The sequence below is a fragment of the Amblyomma maculatum genome, chromosome 3 (genome assembly GCF_055883805.1).
Source record: "Amblyomma maculatum isolate TAMU_Amacu chromosome 3, ASM5588380v1, whole genome shotgun sequence".
In the NCBI taxonomy this organism is placed as follows: Eukaryota; Metazoa; Arthropoda; class Arachnida; order Ixodida; family Ixodidae; genus Amblyomma; species Amblyomma maculatum.
This window is the reverse complement of record NC_139346.1, coordinates 211190842-211201244: the sequence shown is the minus strand read 5'-3', so window position 1 is coordinate 211201244 and position 10403 is coordinate 211190842. Positions and strand designations below refer to the sequence as shown.

Here is a 10403-nt window from a genome sequence, read left to right as displayed (position 1 = left end):
CTGTGTTACGGTGATTCACTTCAAGAGACGAGCATGTTGCTTCGGACCTATCGTCGCAGCAGCGAAGCATCGCATTGCTCTTCGTGATGTGCCTTGTTGTCTGGAGCAAAGAAAATCGCTTCACGTCTGCCAATTTCCTAAAGAAACTGCCTCTGCAGGCTGTCGCCGCTCCGTCGTTGAATTTTGACGACCCGCTTCAGGAACCACCTGGACAAGCTTTGGTGAGTCGTGGTTTCGTTTCTTCGTATTCTTAGAACAGAGGGTAAACCACTTCCACACCGCGGAAAAATTTGGTATGTCGTTGTTGTTTTAAAGTGTGCGAGTTGAATAAAGACAGAATTAAATTCTCTCTGTACACTGGAGATCTAATCGCAACACACTAATTGATAGTGCTTTGCTGCATCAACGTTCTACACAAAAATACGAAAAGTGCAGTGATTTATGCATTATGGATAGATGATTTTTGTGCGATTTCGTACTTCTTGAGGCTGTACAGATAAATAATGAAGGGGGGGAGGGGACATTGTTCGGCCTGCGGCAACCAAATAGTCCTTATAGAAGGCATGGGAAAATGCGCTAAAATACACGACACACTGCAGACAATCACCAACTACCCCGACATACTCTTGTTGAATCATTCTTGTTAAGATAAATTATATTGTATAATATGCGGTGAACGAAAGTGACATGTTGCATTTCCCCGCGAACTGAGATGTCTTGTTTGTCGCCGTTTATCATTTTCTGCGCTTACGTAATATCAGAAATTTGTTCTAAATAGTTTCATTCGGCGTAATTGGTAAGCCTATCTTTTCGAAATTCGTTATAAAGGGACAACAAACGGTTCGTCGAGAATACATTGATTTGAAGTGTTTGTGAGTCAGGTAATCTAGCTCAGCTTGCTGGAATATATCTTCTCGATGCTCTTTGTTTTTGACGGCCTACGCCGGTCACAGTGATAACGCTCTGGATTTCTGGGCGTTCGAAAAAAAAAAAAAAACAAAAAAAAAAAAAAACTAACTAACTGAGGGTGATATGTGGGAGGGTATAAAAGGCGCGGCACATTTTGATGTGGGGTTCTAATCCGCCTTTACTATATATTTCACACCCTTAGTAAACTTAAAACGCCGTAATTATCGTAAGAATGGGTTGCCTTGCGTGATAAGGTCATATCCCACAAAATTTTAGTTTAGTATGCTAATTTTTTTCTTCTTTTTAAAGAAAAAGGTGCATTTATGCGCTCGTTTTGGTAAGTGGGCTCAAAGGGGCTGGGATAGCTGCTGTGTATATTCGACCTTTTCCTGGGTGTTCAACTTGCTATATTAAAAACGTATGTTGAACTCATTAACCGCAGGAAAAAAAAAAAAAAACACACACACACACACACCTGTCATCACGCATAACCTTTTTCGATTTTGCCGGCGCTGCGGCGTCCGACGAACTAAATCAAGCATCTTCATGTCTACGTTATCGATTTACCATTGCATCGAAGTCTAAACAACTGTTTCCAGCTGAACAGGGTTGCCTCTGCGGGACTAACTAAACGCGCATAAAGACAGACGTTGATATGCAAGTAGGGCATAGCAGGCAGCAACAGACACTGCGTAACATGATAGCGGTGTCATCCCATTCTGCCGTTTATCGTTGATTTATCCTGCCGCGGCATGCATCGCCATCATCAGTGCGTCGTCAAATTGCCGCGTCTGCTTCTCGCCCGAACAGCGACCACCGAGTTAGCCCAACAGCGCCAGCTCATTTTGCGCGCATTGCAGGTCGCATAGTCCCAGGGGATCCCTGGTGACCTCTAAGCAGTGCAACTAGTCTTTCGGCTGGTTCCCCTTCTTTGGGAGTAAATAAAGAGCTTATCATCATCATGGCTAGGTCATGGTGCGTGGAAGGCGATGAACTGCTGTGCTCTGTGCTTGCACCGATTACACTGTGGACTTATCGCAGGAAGTTTTTATCGTTGTATCACCCATTTTTCACACTGCTTTGCAAAGTACAAAACGATGATAAATTCTCTTGATGCAATTGGCAGGTTTGGCCAGAGTGTCATTGCAGTCGTTAGTGCTGTATGCTCAGAATTGGGTGAAAAATTCGGTTTTTATTTGTTTCTTCCCGATAACCCGATCTCTATGGGTCAAGGGAAAGCTTGTATTCGTTATTGTTAGCCGTTGGTTAACCGGCGGGGGCTGTCATTCCTTACCCGAATTGCCCGGTTTACGGGAAGTAGGACGGCGCCCAGCAAAAGACAGCAGCCCCGACGTCCAGCGCTGGCGTGGAGATCGTTTTATTTGCTTCTGGTTCAAGGGGAAGGCTCTTGTCGATGTGTATCCCAGTTTTCGATGGACGCGTCAACGGAGATTTGCGAACGGCAATGACCTACTTTTCCGCATCAGTTTGACGGACAGGACTGGCTCCTCCGAGAAGTGTGCCGCTCTTGAGCAGTGACACTCCCTGGAGTGCAGTGGCAACACTTGACGTTGCCGTTTGTAGTCACTACAGGGTTCTGAAACACGATGTCCAAAGCACTGAAAAATGTTGCCGCAGTACTCCACGGAACGGGCCCACCGTTCGCGCGCCGTTCCTGCTGACCCGCTGAAAGCTGGGGAAGGCAGCACTGACTTCCGCCAACAATAGCGAAGTGCTGGGAAAAAAAGGCGTAATTCGGCAAAGCGTTATTTTCACTCTATACCGTCGGCTCGCGTATGCATGAGGCATGGTTAAGCAGTCACTGAGTGAGAATTTATTGTTAAACCGTGATCATAACATTTCCGCACCGTTGGAAACCGTCAATTCGAAACAGTGCATGCCGTGCGCCGTAACCTCGGCGCAGGTCAGTGCTGCAGCAAGGTGGCGGCGGTGACCCTGTCCTTCCGAGGCTGTTGCCCTTCAAAGCTTCGAGCGGCGGCGAAAGTTGCTGGCGGCGTGCCATACAAGCGTTCACATATCGGCAGTCGGATCGAGGTGCGCCTTTTAGTTTGCCCGTTCCGATGCACGCCAGTACACACATACCGCTATTTTGGTTTGTGGCTTTATGGGGTATAACGTCCCAAAGCGACTCTGGCTATGAGAGACGCATATTTCGACCACCTGGGCTCCTTTAACCTGCACTGACATCTCACAGCACGCGGGTACCTTCCTTTTCGCCTCCATCGAAAAGCGGCTGCCACGGCTGCGATTCGATCCCGCATCCTGAGGTACAACTTAGAAGGCTCAGGTTTCGGGCTGGTGGGTAATCAGCTTGAGGTTCCACAGCGCACAACGAAGAAGGGATACAGCATGAGCGCCAACATTCACACAAAGAATTTTATTTGCGGCGCTGACAGCTTTATAAATAAACAAACAGGGTGGTCGTGTCAACCACATGATGTGTCAATGCAGTGATAAGAACAAAGGCACGCACAAAAAAAATAATTTAAACGACCCGTGAGCACGTTTCACGCCATCACCTACTGCCCTGAATAAAATAAAAAAAAAAGTGGAAGTTAGCATTGGAGTTAGTAGAAGCTAGCGATCGTGTTATGTCCATTCTGTGTTGTGGACCGAAGGGTGCAGCAGTCGAGTGCCTTATCATGTGCGCCATCGCAGCGTGGGTAGTGTTTTATGCGATGTTTGATTTCTTTGTAGTGTGCAGGGAGTTCGCTGTGTGATGTGAGTGGCTCACCGAAGGGTTCCGATGGATGGATGGATGGATAAAACTTTACTTAAGCAAAGAAGTTTGGGACTCGCGGATCCTTGGACCGAACGTTTCCTGACTTTTTTTTTTTTTTTTTTTGCGTCACCGCTCGGCTAATTCTGGAGCGTGTTCGTGGGCAGCCTCATTTTCAGATTTCCCGCCTGATCTGGGGCCCATATCAGTTCTATATCTCTCAAGAAGCGATCTTCTCTTATATCCGTGAGCATGTGTGCAACGGGATCAGAGTCTGCCTTTAGTTAAGTTGCTGATCGCCATCTTCGAGACTTAAATAGTGACATTTGAGTGGATTGGAGTCCAAAGGCAGGCTCCTCCCGCACCACTGCTGTATCGCGGGTAGAGAAAGATTTGCCGATTGGCGAGATAAGAGTTCTATCCGGACAAGATATCTTTGATGTGGAACTTAACAAATGAAAAGGGGAATGATAGTAAAGCTACCCACAGCCGAGGTAGCGGGCTCGGGGAGACTCTCGTTATCTCCTCTGGGATGTAGAGGAATGGGATGGGATAAAGGGAATTTGAAAGAGGGAATAAGGAATGGGTTATAGGAATGAGGTCGGAAATGAGCCCTTTCGGGCCTCTTTAGAGGGCGATCACTTGCTCTTGCCGAATGTGCGGCCATCCGCCTCAAGATCATTCCACCACAATTGCCTTGAGACAGGTCCTCTAACGTGAAGCCACTTTTGAGGTTCCCCATCCCCCAAGCCAGGTTCCCCAACCCGACCCTACTCAAGATACTAAAGAGGTGAATTTCGCCGTCGTAAGAAGTGTTCATTCCGACTCCAAGGTACTAGGCAAGTGGCCAGATTTTGGTCTCTGACGCACACTGGTGGGTACTCTTTCCTGGTTTTCGCCCGACAGGAGCTTCAACTCTGGTTTTACTAACTCCTAGTTTGGCTACTTTTCACCGACTTGTCTCTCTTTCGAGCCTAAAAGTGAGTTCCCCAGAACTCAGGCGTTCGCCTCAGCCGCCAGGCTTCCGCGAGGCCCCGTTCTCTTCGGCAACGGAAACCAACGCGTTTGCGGCTGAGTGATGCCTCTTGGCAAGATGGGAAGTTTAGGTCCAGCATACAGAGTCGGCTAGCTGCGTTTCCTCTCGTACTCCGCGACTACGCCACCGTTCCCCTAGCAGCGGGCAGGGCGTTCCTGCCAACCGCTCCATATGCTGGTTTGAGTTCAGCATCCGAAATCAGTTAGCTACGTTTCCTTTCGTACTCAGCAGCTACGCCGCCGTTCACTTGGCCTACCAACTGACTCTGGTACTGGTTGAACTCTGTTTACCGGGTTCCACGCGCCCTGCCCAAACCCACTCGGGACTTGCCGCCGCAACCGGCAACGGGCTAGCGTGGGCATGGCACGCTCACAATGCCAAGGGAGTATACTGACAACTCCCCGGGAATATGCCATCGCTCAGTATGGACCCCGGCTGCACCCGTACTGACCGCCGGCTGTCAGTGATTGAGCAAAGCCTGGCAGCCAGCCGTAACCGCCTTGGCCCACTCAACCTTCAGGGGCGACCACGAGCAGGTCGCCGGATCGGATTCGCAGTAGTGACATGTAGTAAGATGGAGTCCAAAGACAGATTCCTCCCGCATCACTTATGTATCGCAGGTAGTAGTAGTGACAGTAAAAACGATGGCCGTGACGCTGAGCCGCCTCCGCAACAGAGGTGGATATACCGCCTCCGCCATAACCATGTTCCGCCATAGACGCATATTTCGCATATTTATACCACCAGGGGTTCATTAACGTGCACTGACATCGCACAGCGTATGGGCGGCTTGCTTTTCGCCTCCATTGAAAAGCGGCCGCTGCCGCCGGGATTCGTTCCCGCACCCTTGGACTGGACAGTCGAACGCACGCTACCGCGGTGCACAAACCGCTATTGTTACACCTGTCCATGATGCGAAAGCTGTGCAACGACACAGGCGAGGGTAATGTGTGGTGTGCTGGTCCCGAGTGGCTAACCTGAAACAAAGAAAACACGAAAAATTTGAAAATTTATTGAGGGGCAAGTAGCTTAGTTTTCACTTGTTTGGAGGCCGAAACTCTTAATTAGTAAGCTTTGACTGCTTCACGGAAATCTTGTTGACATCTCTGCGCAGGGCTTCCAGCAGCTGTGCGGAGCCGCGACTATATATATATATATATATATATATATATATATATATATATATATATATATATATATATATAGAGAGAGAGAGAGAGATGAGAGAGAATACAAGGTTTTGAAATGCAATAGCGTTTGAGTCCCCATTTTCCAGAAAATCCATCGTTCTCGGCGTTGGCGCTGTGAGCAAAAAAATCACTAGCGTGCCTATGGCAGGTGGTATTTGGCAAGCGACATGACCGCGTGCAGACTGGTCGGTGTGACGTCGCGAGACCACATGACATGGCCAACTCGGGTAGCTCCTTTGAGATGGGAGAGGAACTCACCGGGACTCCTGAATCCCGCGTCAGACACCCAACCCTCAGGGCACGCAGGGACGCGTCCCCCAAGTTTTAGCGGTCGCACAGCTGCAGCGAGGAGTGGCGCGTATCACAGCTGCGGCCGTCACGGCACTCACCGGATAGTGTTGTTGGTACAAGCGCGTGTTACTCTTTTCTTTTTTTGTGGGAGACAGGTACAGTAGCGCAGCGTACTCGTGCGCCCTCAACTTCGGCCCTTCGTGTCAGTTAGCCTCATCCTTCACTGGGAGCCGAAGTGTACACATACGTCGCGATTTTGGCGCGCGAACACTGCGGGCTTTCTCTGGAGCGAGCGAAGAGGATACACGGGATGGTTTCCGTATTTTTATTTATTTATTTATTTATTTATTTATTTATTTATTTATTTATTTATTTATTTATTTATTTATTTCAGAGTTACTGCCAGCCTTCAATAAGTCCCTAGGCCGGAGCAGGGCATACAGTATAAAATAAGATACACAGCAGAAAAAGCACACCACAAATGCGAATCAAGCAGACAGTCAGACATAACCAGCCCGTTTGCACAGACAGCCAACAGCAATATACTGTGCTGAATGATCTGAGCATGCGCACCCAGTTCAACAGCAAATTCGACGACCGCACGTAAAACGAAAGTTAAAAGAAAAAGAAAACAACGAAAAAAATATATGTGAAACACCCATACGCAAGTCGCTATAGACGATCGAACAGTAGCAATTCGCGCCAAATGACTAAATGTCTTGTTTCTCAAATAATGGAATGGGGTGTTCTAAAGGCGCTCTCGAACTCTGCGAATTTCCTTTATTATCAAAACAATATTTAGTAATTTTGGTAACCTTAATTAATTAAAGACAAAAAAAAAAATGTCCGCGATGCGCATGGTGCCTGCCAGCAGTATGCAAGTGCTTTCCGTGTCTGATACTGAGTATACATGTAGTATTATATTTTCAGCCCTTGGCTCAAGTTAGCTGCGATACGTGGTATACAACAAGCACGAAGATAAACTCGAATTACGGTGCACGAACGCAAGGAAAAGTGAGGAAATTTGCTTACTTTTGGTGCCCGCGCCTTATTTTTCCTTTTTCAAACAAATTTAGCTTTTTTGTCAACAATCGTTATGCCTCCTGCAGAACCGTTTGTATGGATAACTTTCCTGTTTGGTTGCGGAGATCTGCGAGGACAAAAAAAGAAACGTTTCGCGGACCAAGCACTTTTGTCCCATCCAGTCACAAGAGCTGCAGCCCGTGCAGTATTCATCTGCGACCGCGTGCTGCGTTGTTGTGCGTCGCCCTTTCCTCTTCCCTGTACGGAGGATACCACCCGAGGGGCTTTTCGGGCTTCGTGCCTACAAATGTACGCAGGCTAAACATCTCGCAGGAGTAGGGATTTTGACGCCATCTGGGGCGGCGCCGTGAGCTGATCTAAGGAGAATTGGCACATTCACGAAAAAAGGGGTTCAGCGGCACATTCAGGCTTTGTTGTCGGAATTCTATGGTAAAATATTACTTAGGACCGTTTTTACATGGGCATCATCACAATAACGAGATAAAAAGAGCCGCTGAGTGCCAGTGCTTTTCGAGTGCCGACCACACCACCGCAGCATTTATTTGGCTCAAGGTACTTTGCCCGGAATATTAATGTACAGTCGTGAGCAAAAGGGGTTTAGTACAACACTCAGCCAGTGGCACAGCTGGAGAGAACTGCATCTAAATGCCATGTAGCGACAGCGTGACAGCGACGTCGGCACATGCATGTGGATAAAATGGGGCACAGCCACTACTGTCTCGATTTAAGATAGCTGTTGCTAGATAAAGTTGGCATGCATGCAGTTTTCTAGAGCTCCGCCACCGGCTGAGTGTTGTATGCCACTTTTGCTCACGACTGTACATGATCTCTAAATATGCGGCGCTATTTGTCCGCAATCATTCATGAGTATACACATCAGTAACGGCCATAACGAGCACATCTCCAGCGTGGACAGTTTTGTGAAAATTGTCTGCATGACTGGCCTTATTAGAGCATGCCTATCCCAGCTGGTTGGTATGATTCGAATATGATCGAACGAAAAAAATATGATGCCTATTTCGTCGCTTGCCTCGTTATTTATTGCTTAGAAAGGAACAAAACACACAGTTAGTCATTCACGATATCGTCTAAGTTGCTCGTGTCAACTGCGCAGGAGTTCGGGTGAAAGAACCACAAAAGTGATTGCTCAGAAGGCTAGGCAGCGGCACCTATATGTGCTTTACAAAGTCGTTGGCGTGGAAAGGAGGAATGCGTTTATCTGCAAAAAAAAGAAAAAAAAAAGAAAAAAAAAAAAAAAAAACGCTATGTGGCTCGCAGCAGTGTCTGCAACAAGAGCAATTACACAGTCCCTTTGCTGAGATCAGTTCCTCAATAGTCCACAAACACTATATTGATAACGTTTTAAGCATGGTTTCATTTGTGCGTCATATGTTCTCACAAGCCACAGAGCATTAGCAGCGGTTAAAACCTACTGCGGTGTGAAATGTGGAGATGTGCTGTGAGCGAGGGTTTCATTTTTCGGGCATATATATGTAAGCTCGAAAAAAGTCAGGCGTGGTGTAGAAACGGAGAATGTATTGTGTCGGCCGCGGGACCGGCTTTCGTCGGAGGGCCAGGCCCTCAACCAACACGTCAATACATTCTCCCTTTCTACACCACGTCCGACTTCTCCGAACGTGTTTTCTCAAAAAAGCTCAAAGAATCCATCTTTTTCCTATATATATCGCGTAGTTATACTGCCCGAGTAGGCACCGCGAAGCTCGCCACAACGAGGAACATTTTCGTGCGGCACTCTGCGTCTCCGCCTCGTGCCACAGCACCATATTCATCCACACGACACGGAAATCTTTTTTTGCGGAAACGGGCTCGTGGTTGCCTTTTTTTTTCCTTAGCGCAGATGCGTGTTTCCGGAACGTGTGACGTCGTTTAGCACTCTTGCGGTCACGTGGGCGCATTATTTCTTTTTCCTTGGTTCGGAAAGCCTCCCGGAAGACGACGTTGCCTTGACGCTATGCCAGCGATGCTTTGAGACAAAGTATATATAACGCTGGAAGGGCAACGAGACTCGTTATGACACACATATGAAGGAAGTCAGGGAAGTGAGGGCGTATCATAGGGAAAGCCAGTTGCAACCTGCGAAGTGCCCGTTTCCGAAGTGAGCCCTCGAGAGAGTGGCAGGAAGTGCTGCATACCCGCGTAACTCGCCGAGGGGCGTCCTACCTCATTTGCAATTTTTCGGCGTTCTGTTTTGGCGAAGCGTTTCTCCCGTAATGGTTATCGCCGTTTTGTCACTCTAGCGAGATGTCTGCGTGGTTAAAAACAGCCTGCCCGCGGGATGGGCTGCTGCCTCCTAACCGGCTCTGAACGCGGCTCTACCTTGAGCATATCGGGCCGTGTAATCTATTAAGGCCCGCTACCCGAGTGAGTGCGCGCACCGCGAGCCGTTGTGTGCGTGTGAGCGCTCGTTCGGGCTCTCCCCGCGATATCTTACACATAGTGGGAGGCCCGAAATGTAGGCCGAGTGCTGTACCATCAGGAACAGCAGCGGAAAGCAGGAAAACCGATTTCGTATCCCAGCTTACGCAAGCCGCCGTACAGACAAGTGGAGGGTGGAACTAAGGTGTCTTCATTACGCCGTTCCTATCCCGTATACAGTGGAAGCCGTAATATAGCGAAGGGCAGCTGCAAGCTACAAATAGATTAGCCGCCCGGCGAGATATCAGAGATTTTGTAGAGATGGCCCCATTTCCGAAGCCCCTTGATAAGAAAGTCGGCTGTCTGGAAGAAGCTTCGCCATCTGGATAATTATCTCGGCACAGTTTCTTTCTCTTTTACAGGCTGTCCATCTCTGCGGAAGTAGCCCTTTGTGCGCACCAATACTATCGCATTCGTTCTCTCGCGTTGTATAGCCCGAAGCCTGTTCCAAATCTTTGGCTTTGTTATCGCCTTCGACGACAGGCTCCGAGGCTGCGTGCACAGTGGTCAGATAGCTAATGCACCGCATATAACCCTGTTCGCGCACATAATAGCGTGCACCGTAAGAAAGACGGAAATTCGTGCACGCAGTCTCCGCATCAGTTTCTCCCCAACCGGTGCATGAAGCGGAAGTTATGTCATTGTGCTGGGTGGTGGCCAATTTTCACGCCCTGGTTAGTCCTAGCAAACGTTCCGAACGGTGGCAAGTGTAGTCAAACCCCTGCGTTCTCCGAAGCGACGTATACGCCTTTAAAAT

At 48.4% G+C, this 10403-nt stretch overlaps 1 protein-coding gene across 2 annotated transcripts in view; it reads left to right on the top strand.

Annotated features, from left to right (window-relative positions):
* The first annotated feature begins 5 nt into the window (after positions 1-5).
* The window catches only part of Hmgcr (HMG coenzyme A reductase), a 109588-nt gene continuing 99190 nt past the window's right edge, over positions 6-10403 (top strand). For both annotated transcript variants that reach the window (XM_084599535.1, XM_084599534.1), the window contains exon 1: positions 6-221. The gene's annotated coding sequence lies outside the window, so the exon portion shown is untranslated. The remainder of the gene's footprint in view (positions 222-10403) is intronic.